At 40.5% G+C, this 15,138-nt stretch overlaps 1 protein-coding gene across 14 annotated transcripts in view; it reads left to right on the top strand.

Annotated features, from left to right (window-relative positions):
* Positions 1-15,138, top strand: part of DCAF6 (DDB1 and CUL4 associated factor 6) — a 1,246,835-nt gene that overhangs the window by 1,113,354 nt on the left and 118,343 nt on the right. The window lies entirely within an intron of this gene.

Raw genomic sequence — 15,138 nt, 5'->3', positions numbered from 1 at the left:
TGAAATTCTCTGACACTGCTTAATAATAAATACACAGATCACCGCTATAGAACTCACATTGAGAACGTCCTGTGTGAGTTGTAATGCTTCTATGTTGCTATAGTTACGATCTGTGAGACCTCTTGCAACAATGTCCGTTGATTTGCTAGATACACAGTGACAGATACACTGTATTTAATCTTAATGTATTCTCTGCTGGTACCTAATACTTCTGGGCAACGTCCAATCTATATACTATAATGCAAGATCGATGTTTAGAATTAATATATGAACAATTAGTGCAACAGCAGGTGCATAGGTAATTCGCTGTTTCTTACCATGAAAAAATTCTGCAGCAATCAATGGTCTATATAAGCATTATCTGCTGTTCCACACTATGTAGGTCTAACAGTTTTACAAAGCGACCACACTAATGGGCACAAGTAACTTTAGTACGTTGACCTAAAGAGGAGTGAGCGGGCACAGCCTGGACTCAGCGTGGTCCGCAGGTAATATACAGCAACCAGGAGAATTCGCGTTCCCGTTAGCTAGTATGTGCAACACTTTCTATAGGCAGATATCAGGTGGGTTAGTTTAATCACTAATCAAATTATACTATCGGATACCTGGTTCCTTTGATTTCTATTCGCGATCCTGAAAAAATAGTGTCCTTGGAGATGGCAGGAGATGTCCTGGTGATCGGGTCCTATGATGTAGTGGAGAGAGTCCCGGGGGTTTACAGCGGGTATAGACACCGGGAGAACTGCTCCGGCCGGAAGCGTCTCAACGGTGTTGCCGCGCTGTGAGTTGGTTCAAAAAATTCCCAGTGGTCCATGTACTGCTATGTGAAGTCACAATTACAGCAGGGCGCAGGGGACAAAAAGCAAACTGACGCGTTTCAGTCGAAATGCCGACCTTCATCAGAGATGGATGATGATGACCAGCCACGGGTATTTATGCCGAAAGAAGCATAAATAAAGAAGCACTAAATAAAGAACTAAAACTCTACCTGAAAGGGACTAAACTATAGGAACATATTCTAATTTTATGTCGCTTGTGCACCTGCTCTCTTGAACCATGTTCATATAATATAACATGAAAATAGAAATCACGGACCTGAATTCAATCTAGATTTTCTTTGCTAGTTCTCATTCCTTCTTTCTTCTTTTCTTTTTTTTCCTTTCTTGCCAATCTTTTCCCTCTTTTCCTGCTTATCTTCTTTTGTCCCTTGGTCTTGTAGTTACATGTTGTTTGTTGATGTCGTTATCCCAGGGATAGGGTTTTTCTGGATGCTGGGGGTTGGCGATAATTGGCGAGTTGTTGAGGGGGCAGGGGGGGATGGTGGGAGTTAATGAGTTCCATTAGAATGTCGATATGTTACTGAATGTGTTAGATATCACTCATGATCGCTACAGCACATCACATTTTGTTTGCCACCGTTCAACTTGACAGCCTCACCTGATAGTATGCACATATCTCCCATATGATCTTTTGTTTACCATGGAATGATGCCCATTCAGGAGATCTCAAGGTTTTCCGTGACTTTCATATACACGTACCTGTTTACCTAAGGACGCATTCTAATTTCTTCTCTATAGGGGTGAGGAGTAGCCATTGTTCGCTTTTATGTTAAATTTCCAGACATCTATTAATGTAGGAAAATGTGCTGTGCAACGGAGAGTGATCCTCCTGTTTATTGTAATTGGATTGTTGTGTATTTTGTGCAAGATATGCTCTCATCTCATGTATGTTTTCTTTTATAACTTCAATAAAATATTGTTTAAAAAAAAAAAAAAAAAAAAACACGGAATACAGATTTCAGGTTAAAATTCTTATTGTAGCATTCACTTTTTGGACACAATTCAGATGGCCTTTTTAGATATGTGCGTTTCATATGCGTTTTTTTGCAGCAATGACATAGGACTGCTGCATATATGAAAGTACAAATCATAGATTTCTGCTTGGTAGGGCAATTAAAGTGCAGGACCGATGCGTGGTAAAAAGGACTTCTATATACATGTAAAATTTATGGTCAAACATGTGTACTCTAGATCCTTAACTACATAGGAGATCCAGTGGAGAATACCACGGGACTATTGAGGAGTGATGTATTGGACCATCAGGGAGTTCTTTCGGCATAAATACCCATGGCCGGTCATCATAATCCATCTCTGATGAAGGTCTGCGTTCCAACTGAAACGCATCAGTTTGCTTTTTGGCCCCTGCGCCCTGCTGTAATTGTGATGTCACATAGCAGTACACGGACCACTGGGAATTTTTTGACCAACTCACAGCGCGCCAACACCAGTGAGACGCTTCCGGCCGGAGCAGTTCTCCCGGTGTCTATACTCGCTGTAAACCCCCAGGACTCTCTCCACTACATCATAGGACCCGATCACCAGGACATCTCCTGCCATCTCCAAGGACACTATTTTTTCAGGATCGCGAATAGAAATCAAAGGAACCAGGTATCCGATAGTATAATTTGATTAGTAATTAAACTAACCCACCTGATATCTGCCTATAGAAAGTGTTGCACATACTAGATAACGGAAATGCAAATTCTCCTGGTTGCTGTATATTACCTGCGGACCACGCTGAGTCCAGGCTGTGCCCGCTCACTCCTCTTTAGGTCAACGTACTAAAGTTACTTGTGCCCAATAGTGGGGTGGCTTTGTAAAACTGTTAGACCTACATAGTGTGGAACAGCAGATAATGCTTATATAGACCATTGATTGCTGCAGAATTTTTTCATGGTATGAAACAGCGAATTACCTATGCACCTGCTGTTGCACTAATTGTTCATATATTAATTCTAAACATCGATCCTGCATTATAGTATATAGATTGGACTTTGCCCAGAAGTATTAGGTACCAGCAGAGAATACATCAAGACTAAATACAGTGTACCTGTCACTGTGCATCTAGCAAATCAACGGACATTGTTGCAAGAGGTCTCACTGATCGTAACTATAGCAACATAGAAGCATTACAACTCACACAGGACGTTCTCAATGTGAGTTATATAGCGGTGATCTGTGTATTTATTATTAAGCAGTGCCAGAGAATTTTACCATCTTGCACTACCATCATCATTATTTTTTTCTATTCAGTACAAATCTTTTTCTTTCTAAGGGAGTCCTCTACCTGTGCAAAATTTCTCCCACATCTGAATAAATCAGCGCTGCCATCTCACTCACTACAGTGTCGACTATAGTAAGTACAATTAACCCACATACCATCATTCCTTTTTTGTGCACTGATACACATACCCTTTTTTGTATACTAGCTTGTAATCTCTAGTGGATACCAGTCAGAATCCACTCCTGTGTATCAAGGCAGCCTCTGAGGGGATCCATTCCAGCGCTAGTATTTAACATATAACTTTAGATTTGTAAATTACTTGCAGTATTTATCAGCTGCTGTATGCTTCAGAGGAAGTTGTGAAGTTATTTTTAGTCTGACCACAGTGCTCTCTGCTGACACCACTGTCCATGTCAGGAACTGTCCAGAACAAGATGCTATTTGGATTTTCTCATGCTCTGGAGAGTTCATGAAATGGACAGAGGTGTCAGCATAGAACATTGTGGTTAGACAGAAAAGAAATTAAAAAAGAAAAAAAATTCCTCTGGAGCATGCAGCAGCTGATGGGTACTGGAAGGATTAAGATTTTTAAATATGTTATTTACAAATCAGCAGAGTTCCCCTTTAAGGGTAGGGGGCAGTTTCAGGGATAGTCATGTGCTGTTGTTCAGTTGTGTATAAGCTCTTCAGCATTTTAGGTTCAGCCAGACTTATCTTTTAAAAGTAAGCATGAGTCATTTTTTTTAGTTATGGTTAACCCGTCATGACTTCGGGTTGCGTCATTGTGTTGTTATGCACTTGTTACACTTGCCATTCTGTTGCCACGTTTTGAGGTGTTATGAATTTCCATAGTGTAATATTTCACTTCTGCACTAGTTGCCTGTCACGACTACAGGCTTTTCATATTTACGTATGTTACGATCCGGTCTGACACGCCTTAAGCCAATCATTTTCTTTGTTTCTATGGTAGACTTCCCTTTAGGCAGGTAAGTTTCAAGAATCTATTGTTTACAGGTGTTCGAGGTTGACTAGTTTAAGGATTTTATTGGCTGTTTTTCAGGTACAATGGATTCCTGCACTTCATCATATTTTCTAGGTGTGGGCTTTTTCTCTGTTTAAATAGTCAATGTAAATTCATATTAAGTTTGTGTATTTTGTGTTGCTTCTTAAAGGGGATATGCAGTAAAAAAAAATTTATATATATCAACTGGCTCCAGAAAGTTAAACAGAGAGCACTGTTGCCAGACAGAAATGAACAACTCAACTTCAGCAGCTGATAATTATTGGGAGGATTAAGATTTTTTAACCCCTTAAGGACCCATGACGTACCTGTGCGTCATGCGCCCGCTCCCATTCTGTAACGCAGGGCCACGGCGTCATAGCAGGTCAGACCCGTGGCTAATAGCGCACAGCACTGATTACGATGAACGCCATGTCTAAAGTGAAAGTAAAACCATGCTGGTTAGCTCAGGAAGCTTTTCGGAATCGCCATGGCGAAATTGCGGCATACCGAACAGCTTACAAGACAGCCGGAGGGTCCTTACCTGCCTCCATGCTGTCCAACGCCGAATGACTGCTCAGTGCCTGAGATCCAGGCATGAGCAGTCAAGCGTCAGAATCATCGATCAGTGGTTTCTTATGAGAAACCACTGATCAATGTAAAAGATCAGTGTGTGCAGTGTTATAGTCCCTTATGGGAGCTATAACATTGCAAAAAAAAAGTGAATAAAGATCATTTAACCCCTCCCCTAATAAAAGTTTGAATCGCCCCCCTTTTCCCATTAAAAAAAAACAGTGTAAATAAAAATAAACATATGTGGTATTGCCGCGTGCGGAAATGTCCAAATTATGAAAATATTGTTAATTAAACCGCACGATCAATGGCGTACGCACAAAAAAATTCCAAAGTCCAAAATAGTGCATTTTTGGTCACTTTTTATATCATGAAAAAAATTTATAAAATCATTTGATCATTAAAGGGGTACTCCTGTGGAAAACTTTTTTTTTTTTAAATCAACTGATGCCAGAAAGTTAAACAGATTTGTAAATCACTTCTATTAAAATTTTTTAATCCTTCCAGTACTTTTTAGAGGCTGTATACTAAAGAGAAATCCAAAAAAGAAATGCATTTCCTCTGATGTCATGACCACAGTGCTCTCTGCTGACCTCTGCTGTCCATTTCAGGAACTGTCCAGAGCAGGAAAAAATCCCCATAGCAAACATATGCTGCTCTGGACAGTTCCTAAAATGAACAGCAGAGGTCAGCAGAGAGCACTGTGGTCATGACATCAGAGGAAATGCATTTCTTTTTTGGATTTCTCTTAAGTATACAGCCCATAAAAAGTACTGGAAGGATTAAGATTTTTTAATAGAAGTGATTTACAAATCTGTTTAACTTTCTGGCACCAGTTGATTTAAAAAAAACTTTTCCATGGGAGTACCCCTTTAAGTCCTATCAATGCAAAAATGGTACTGCTAAAAACTTCAGATCATGGCGCAAAAAAATGAGCCCTCATACCGCCCCATACGCACAAAAAAAAAAAGTTATAGGGGTCAGAATATGACAATTTTAAAGGTATACATTTTCTTGCATGTAGTTATGATTTTTTCCAGAAGTACGACAATATCAAACCTACATAAATAGGGTATCATTTTAATCATATGGACCTACAGAATAAAGAGAAGGTGTCATTTTCACCAAAAAATGTACTGTGTATAAACGGAAGCCCCCAAAATTACAAAATGGCGTTTTTTTTTCAATTATGTCTCACAACGATTTTTTTTCCCGCTTTGCCATAGATTTTTGGGTAAAATGACTAATGTCAATGCAAAGTAGAATTGGTGGCAGAAAAAAATAAGCCATCATATGGATTTATAGGTGCAAAATTGAAAGAGTTATGATTCTTTAAAATTAAGGAGGAAAAAACGAAAATGCAAAAATGGAAAAACCCCGGGTCCTTAAGGAGTTAATAGAAGTAATTTGCAAATCTGTTTAACTTTCTGGAGCCAGTTGATATAAAAAAAAGTTTTTTTCCCTGGTAAATCTCAGTCGGTCCAGCTTTAAGTCTTTTAGGGAAGTAATATGTGCTGTGAGGCCTTATAGAACGTTTGCAGAACTAGGTAATATATATGGCAGACAAGCCTTTTATGACTACAATTGGAGATTTTCCTATCCATGGTGACGGAAAATATAGATTTTATGAATGACAGGAGGCGAGCATTATTTGCATTTCTTTCTTTACTGCAAAACATATAGCAGCTATATTAAATGTTTTTTCAAAGATAGCAAGAAAAACTTTAAGGTGTACAGGTGTTACAATCACAGGTGAGTACAACCAAACATGCTGAACCAAGTGGTGTCCAATGAGCATACAGCCCAGGTTATATAAGATCCAGTCTGACAGAAATATCCCTCTTTCTTTGATGGATAGTCCAATAAGAGAAAAATATGAAAAGAAGTTGAGAGTAATGCAGTCCATAACAGGAATTGGAATAACTTGAAAGTAGAATTCTTCTGTAGAAGACAACTGGGAGATGAAGAAGTTCATTCAACTGTGAAGCTGAAGAAAAACTTGAGAGAGGAACAAGATGATTATCCATAACGAACAGGAATAGAACAAGTAGCTCCAGATGTCCGGACGGTTAATAGTCTGAAATAGAGTGAAAACAGTTAGAGGGATGGGTTAAGGGAGGCATAATGCTCACCTCCTGTCTTTCATAAAATCTATATTTTCCGTCACCATGTATAGGAAAATCTCCAATTTTATTTCAAGACAGAAGGCCTTGCATTATTTGCAAGTTCAAAGCTACAATAAAGTAATATTCTATATTAATATTATATGATTAAAGTAAAGACATAAATACATGTGGATCGGGTTTAAAATACAAAGTCTTGAAAGTAGAATCTGAAGACCAATCTGCCGCTTTCAATAGATCAGATAGGGAGACCCCTGATTGAAAAAGTTTAGTAGACATTGCACCTCTAGTAGAATGGGCACCAAACATGGAAATATCAATATTTGCTAGAGACATAGCCTGTTTGACCCATCTAGCCAGAGTAGCAGAAGAAACTGGTAGATGCGGTTTACAGTAGGAAATGAGCAGTTGAGAATGTGAAGGATGACGTAAAAAATAAGTTTTTGCCTCATAAGATTTGAGAGAGCGAACTACACAGAGCTTCTCATTATGAGGAAAAGAAGGATACGATACATGATGGCCCTCATTTACTAAGAGTGGAGTGTAGGTTTCTTTGTGGGTTTTAATTCCCTTCAATTTATTTTCCACTAAGGTTTCCCTACGTTTTCCACTTTCCCCTACATTTTGCTTTTTTTTTTACACCCGCTCTGATCTGTAGGGTTTTCCTCAGCTCAAATCCACCACATTTTATGTGGAAACCGTAGTTAATATGTTGGGTTTTTGTGAAAATGTCTGGAACTCGCCCCTTTTCTGAGACCATGCCCCCTTTTCCCAGCAGACACGCCCCTTTTTCAGGTTTTCTTAGCAAAATGGAGAGTTAGTCGGGTTTTCTCAATTCTGGCGCAAATTCTGGCGCAGACAGAATTTCTGGCGCAATGCGACAGAATCAGGCGCACAACCCGACTAAACATGTCGGGTTTGCAATAGTAAATGAGGGCCGATGTAGGCTAGTCTTGGTACATTTTTTTTTTTGTGAGTGGGCCTAGGATGTCCAGAACTCTATCCTGCCAGGTTTTAAATGCCCTGTCCACCCCCTTTTTGGGGATTTTACCCGATTTCTGGAGATACCTGATTAGAATGGGGTCTAACTCAGGGGTAGCTGAACTATTGTCAGAGAGTGTGGGTCTAGGGCATTCTGCTCTCATTTTATTTCTAGATTTGTTATCCAAAGCTTTTCTAATCCATTAAGATAGAAATTGGTCTATTTCAGGAACAGGGGTCCATTCTGAGGAGCGTGTGGAATGTACCGAAGTTCGGTATGGGGTAATGGAATATATGTAGTGGAATATATATATATATATAGTAAAACCAAAGGGTGTACTGAATATGTAGCGATAATGAGGAGAATAATATTAGGAAAGGGTTGTAATGTAATAGATTGTATAATAGTAGGTAGAATAATGATAAACAGTATATGTATATATGGTGATACTTATCTGCAGAGCAGCAAAGAAAGAGGGATATTTCTGTCAGACTGGATCTTATATAACCTGGGCTGCATGCTCATTGGACACCACTTGGTTCATCATGCTTGGTTGTACTCACCTGTGATTGTAACACCTGTACACCTTAAAGTTTTTCTTGTTATCTTTGAAAAAATGTTTAATATAGCTGCTATATGTTTTGCAGTAAAGAAAGAAATGAAAATAATGCAAGGCCTCCTGTCTTGAAATAAAATTGTTCCTTTTTTGCTAAAGTTGCAGCAGCTTTTAGCCACTTTCAGTACATGATTAGTTGGCCAAATATTGATACCGAAGTTTTGGTAGGCATTTTGCCTGGTTGAAAGCCCCTGTTCTTTAAGTCATTCCATTAGTCATACTGCAGAGTGGTGTAGTACGGTTAACATTTAGTTTTATAATGCACAAGTTAGTACCTCATGGCTGGTATTGTCAAGGATGACTTGAGGTGAGGCTTTCAAATGTGATTGACTGCTGCTGTATACTGCTGATTGTCGACACAAGAATTATACACCAGACAAGAAGTTGGTATAAACTCTTTTTCAGCAGGAAAATGCAGAGCTGTTCCCGAGGAGCTCTCATGAGATTTTCCAGAGTGAGTTAAGTTTAATCCAGGAAGTGCATTTAGTTTTTACATTTGGATAAAAGATGAGGTTTAGTTATTACGTCAAAATCATCAAATTTTGATTGCTTGTTTGATTATTGTGTCCATATATATTAGCATATCTAGCATCCATTAATTTCTTCACAGAAGTTCCTCTACCGGGAAATTCCAGAGTTTTCTGTCAATCAAATATTTTGTCTTTTTACTCCTTCTCTTGGTCCTGTTGGCGTCATCCCAATGCCTCCATCTTAGTCACGAACAGATAACAAGTTGGGTATATGGGTTAAGGGGTAGATAACAAATATCTTTTTCCAGCATCAGCAATGGCATATCAGTATTAATATATTGATCAATTATCAGAAACAAGTCATCCTTATCAATTCTCCCCTAAAAGATATTTGTCATTATTACTGCAATGAAAACCACTAATGTGATAACTATTTGGAGAAGCCATTTTTTCCAGTCTCCTAACCATGAGAAATATTGATACCCTGAATTTTCCTTCGATTCTACAGACAAATCCTCTAGTTTCTTTATGGCCTTTGTAACCTTAAAATTTTTGGGGTCTGCAGTAGTCACCATTTGATCCTTAAAAACCTGGGCATGTTGCAGTATGGCATTTATTATTGGTCTTAACTGATCATTAAACTCATTTGAAATGGCCATGTCTATTAGCCTGAATTCCCCCCAATTTCCCCTTGAGTGTCCCACTATGTACAATCCCAGAATATATTCCCCCTGATCTCGTGGGCCGGGGTTATCTATCTTGATGGTAAGAGGCATACTAGAACCAGTTTTCCCATTGTCCTTACAGAAGCCGATTTAGTAAGTGTCATTCTCTGTAGTAGAGACTTGTCGGTATTGTCTTTTCTTCTATTGGCACTCTGCGGTCTATAGTCTCAGTCAGTCCCTGTGTTTCATCCCACTGCTCCCCAATAGTCCCATTTTTTCCCCAGTAGTCATTCGTCACATATATGTATATTGAATTGTCATCCCCATACATAAGACATTGTTTTGGCACCTCGGGACAATTCACTATGTCACAATAGTCAAATTCAAAGATAGCCACTTGGGCACTGGAAGAGTTATATCAAAACGTGGGATACAACTCTTGGGTCATTGTCAAGTCGGCCCAGTAGTGTGGTGGAGTCGGATTGGGTTGCTGGGTTTGCATTCCACTTATACAAAAAAGGATATGTATCAGGAGAATGGTGTAGGAACCCTCTTGCAGTGCGAGGTGTGTATCCATGTTGATTTTCCTTCCAGTTTCACCAAAGTCGGAGTTGATAAGGACCTTCAAATCTAGGTTACAGCGGCCCCCTCACGTGTCTTTTCACAAGGACAAACTCTCCGGCCTGCAGATTGGGACTTCCTGGTTCAGCGTTTGGATCTGGAATGGAAGAGTAAACTGCAACATGTGTTTCTCTCAGCTCATTACACTAGTGTGATAACAAACTTTACCAAACTATCATTTCCTGCACTAATCTGCTGAGAGTAGTAACATCCTAGCTTAGGGACCCCCCCCCCCAAAGAGTATCTCATATGGGGTTAGGCCTGTTGGCTGTCGGGGTGTGTTTCTAACTGAATACAGGGCTATGGGCAGCACTTCTGGCCATGGAAGGGACAGTTCTCTACTGGTTTTTAGGATTTTGTTCTTTAGGGTGCCATTCAGTCTTTTAACTTTTCCACTGCTCTGAGGATGATATGGAGTATGGAGTCCAAGGTCTGCTCACACCATTTTCCAAAGTTCTCTTGTAATATCCACAATGAAAGACGGTCCTTGGTCGCTTTCCATTATTTTAGGGACTCCAAATCTGCATACCAGCTCTGTTAGTAGTTTCTTTACAGTAGTCTTTGCTGTAATATTAGTGACAGGGTAGGCTTCTGGCCATCCTTAGAACATGTCCACCGCTACTAGTACGTACTCAAACTTTCCACCTTTGTGCAAATGCATGTGGTGAATCTGAATCCTCTGAAATGGGTAGCGAGGTTTGGCCAAGTGTTTTTTCGGAGTAACTTCTGTTCTTCCAGGGTTGCAGGTGTTGCAAATGTAACCTCCCTTGACATATTGTTCAGCTCCCTTTTTCTCCCAAATACTCTTTTCCTTGCTCAAGGCTTGAGTCTGGAACTGTTTCAGTGTCTTGAGTCCAGGGTTTTCATTTTCCTCTCCTAATTCTTCTGATTCCTTCTTCCATTTTCTTGTCACCACGTATACCCCTGCTTCCTCTCAAGCAAGGGGCAGTATTGCAGCTTCTTTAGCTGCCTGGTCTACCAAGAAATTTCCTTTGGCTTCTTCAGAGTCCAATCTTCCGTGCGCTTTGATTTTGATAATCGCCACTTGTTTAGGCAGTTTTAAGGCTTCAATCAGGGTGTTGACATCTTCAAAGTTCTTTATAGGGGTTCCACTTGCAGTCATGTATCCCCTTAGGGCCCATTTCAATCCGAAGTCCAGCGCTACTCCGTGCCCATAGGCGGAGTCTGTGTAGATGTTGGCGGTTTGTCCTTCCGAGATGCGGCAGACTTCAGCTAAGGCAATGAGTTCCGCCTCTTGTGCTGAAAAATGAGGAGGGAGTTGTCCTGCCCACAGAACTTCAAATGGGCTAACTACTGAGTATCCTGTGTGGAAGTTGCCACTTTCATCAGCATATCTGGACCCGTCTGTGTAGACAGTAAAGGTTGCATTGTCCAATGGTGTTTCTTGGACCATTGGTAGATATGATGTCTCCATTTCCATAACCTCTAAACAATTGTGCTTAGGGTCACCAAGGTCTTCATCACTTTGTTGAGTTTCTTTTTCTTCAACATCCCCCCCCCCCCCCCCCCCCAGAGAGAAAGCCAAGTAGCTGGATTCAGAATTGTGCATCTTTGAAGAGTGACATTATCCGGGAGTAAGAGAGAGCATTGAAGCCTCACTTATCTTTGTAGAGAAAGTGGATTTCTTTGGCATTGAGTTAAAATAGCTTTCAGATCATGTGGAGCGAGGATAATGATAAAATGACCAAAAATGATGTCTGAGGTCTTGTCCAAAAGGTCTTTAGCTGCTATCACAGCTCAAAGGCAGGTGGGTGCAGTTTGTGCAACAGGATCTAGTCTGCATGAGTATTATCCCAAAGGTCTCAATTTGTCTCCATGTTTTTGTGCAAGGACTCCAGAGGTATGGCCCTTTGTTTCAGAGAGAAACAGATAAAATGGTAGTTCGGGATGACAAGTGCTGGAGCGGACATGATAAGGTCTTTTAGGCTGTTAAAACACTGTATGGTTTCACATGAAAGTGGTTGCTTCTGAGATATAGTTGGAATGGCATCATACAGAGGTTGCATCAGTGCTGAGGCATCCGGAATCCATTATCGGCTGTATGTGATCATACCAAGAAAAGCCTGTAGTTGCTTGACAGTTGTAGGTATAGGAATCTCTTGTATGGCTTGCTTCCTGTCTTCTGCCAGGTGTTTAACACCTTGAGAGATACAATGTCCTAGGAAGACTACTTTATGTTGTGCTTGAACTTTTTCAAGGGACACCTTGCAGTTGCTTGAAGCAAGGAAAGATAGTAGATCAACTGAAGTAGTGGCACACTCATCTTGCGATGTGGCACAGAGTAGAAGGTCATCCACATATTGAAGTAAAGTCAAATTATGATGGGCTCCTACCCATGGATCCAGACAGGTGGATAAGGGATAAGGCTTGAGATAAGTCATTGTGGCAATTGGGTCCAGGTGTATTGTCCTCCTTGGTGAGTAAAGGCAAAAAGATATTGGCAGTCTGGATGCAATGGATTGGCCAAGTCCAAAAAAGTAAAGAACATGGCTTCTGGGGGTATAGAGCTAAGCAGAGTAAGCAGATTGGGAACAATGGGAGTATCTAGAATTGTGGCAGCATTAATGGAACGAAGATCATGTATCATGCGGAACTTCTCAAGTTGTCCTTTTGGGGTCTTCTTCTTTATCGGAAACAAAGGGGTGTTTGCAGGTAAAACACATTTGATTAACACTCCATTCTTGAGAAGAGTTGTAATTTTCTCAGAAAGAGAAGCTTCTTGATTGGGTCTTAGAGGATATTGAGGTCCTTTTGGAATCTTGCCACCAGGTTTCAAAAAGACCTTAACAGGTGGAACATACAAGAGTCCAATATCATCTGGGCCTGTGGACCAGACATGGTCCGTAATTCGTTGCAGATAGACATTGGGTATAGACATTGGGTATAGAGGAGTGAGGATTATCCTCAGATCCAGATTCTTGATAATTTCTAGATGAGACATGATTAGCTGGATTCTGTGGAGTTAGCCTGTTGTCAGGTGTCCATTGTTGATTCATTCTGGAGTGGTTTGGGTGTCCAGAGAGAGAGGTCCAGATTGTTGTTGGTCCATATTGTGACGGTTTTGTGACATCATTGGCCTTGCAGTGGCTGAATCCATTAGATAGTTGGAAGGAAGAAGTCTGGTTCTGCAGTTTCGCTTGACATGTCCAAGTTTACCACATCTGTAGCAGATGATGTTTCCGCCGGGTGGCCTTCGAAGGGTATAATTCGGAACACTGTACTGAGCAGGAACGGTTCGGAACTAAGGGAAATAATTCTTAACCGGGTATTGTAAGGTAGCATTAACCTCTTGGGGACGGAGCCCATTATAACCCTAAGGAATGGAGCATTTTTTGCACATCTGACCACTATCACTTTAAATATTAATAACTCTGGGTTGCTTTTACTTATATTTGATTCAGAGAGAGTTTTTTTGCGACATATTTTACTTTATGTTAGTGGTAAATTTACGTCGCTACTTGCATAATTTCTTGGTGAAAAATTCCAAAATTTCAGAAAAAAAATTAGAAAATGTCAAGTTTTTCTAACTTTGAAGCACTCTGCTTGCAAGGAAAAGGACATGTCAAATAAATTACATATTGATTCACATATACAATATGTCTACTTTATATTTGTGTCATAAAGTTGACATGTTTTTACTTTTTGAAGAGAAGAGGCGCCCCTTCTCTTCTGAGCATTGTAGTTCGCCCGCCTAGCACTTTACATCCACATATAGGGTATGTTTTTACTCAGAAAAAATGGTGTTACAAATTTTGGGAGGCTTTTTTCATATTACTATTACTTTTTGTGAAAAAAAACACATTTTTAATTTTCATGTCCAACTTTAACAAAAATTTGTCAAAGAACTGTGGGGTTGTTAAGGCTCACTATACGCCTTGTTACGTTCCGTGAGGGGTGTAGTTTCCAAAATGGTGTTACATATGTTTTTTTTTTTTTTTAATGCGTTCATGTCAGAACCGCTGTAGCGATCAGCCACCCCCATGTAAATCACCAATTTAGGCCTAAAATTTACATGGCGCTCTCTCACTCCTGAGCCATGTAGTTTGTCCACAGAGCATTTTACGCCCACATATGGGGTATTTCTGTATGGGGCAACACCAGCATGTTAGTGTAAAAATAAAAAAAAATTTACACTAACATGCTGGTGTAGTCCCCAACTTTACCTTTTTAAGGGGTAAAAGGAGAAAAATCCCCCCAAAATGTGTAACGCAATTTCTCCTGAGTACAGAAATACCCCATATGTGGCCCGAAACAGTTTCCTTGAAATATGACAGGGCTCTGAATTGAGAGAGCGCCATGCGCATTTGAGACCTAAATGAGGAATTTGAAAAACGGGGGCGGACCCAGATACAAGGATGGGGCTTGTCTCCACCAAAAACCCTACAGCAGTGTTTCCCAGTTGCCTCCAGCTGTTGCAAGACTCCCAACCTGCCAGGACAGTCTATGGCTGTCCGGCAATACTGGGAGTTGTTATTTTGCAACAGCTGGAGGCTATGTTTAGAAAACACTGCCGTATGAGACGTTTTTCATTTTTATGGGGGGGGGGGGGGGGGGCAGGGGCGTGTAAGGGGTGTATGTGTAGTGTTTTACTTTTTATTATTTGTTAGTGTAGTGTTTTTAGGGTACATTCGCACAGAAAATTTGCCACAGCCCAAACTTGTAGAAGGAAACCCACTGTAAACCCGACCGTGTGAATGTACCCTGTACATTCACGTGGGGGGGGGGGGACCTTCGGCTGCGGCAAAACTACAACTCCCAGAATGTTCTACTGACATTACATACGTGCTGGGAGTTGTAGTTTTGCAACAGCTGTAGGCCCCCTGGTTAGAAAACAGACTCTAACTCAGTGATTCCAACCTGTGTGCCTCCAGCTGTTGAAAAACTACAACTCCCAGCATGTATGATCTGTCAGTGCATTCTAGGAGTTGTAGTTTAGCAACAGCTGGAGGCACACTGGTTGGAATCACTGAGTTAGGAAACAGACTCTAGCTCAGTGTTTCCCAA

Source organism: Hyla sarda, chromosome 2, assembly GCF_029499605.1.
Source record: "Hyla sarda isolate aHylSar1 chromosome 2, aHylSar1.hap1, whole genome shotgun sequence".
NCBI classification, from domain to species: Eukaryota; Metazoa; Chordata; class Amphibia; order Anura; family Hylidae; genus Hyla; species Hyla sarda.
This window is presented reverse-complemented; position numbering and strand designations above follow the sequence as displayed.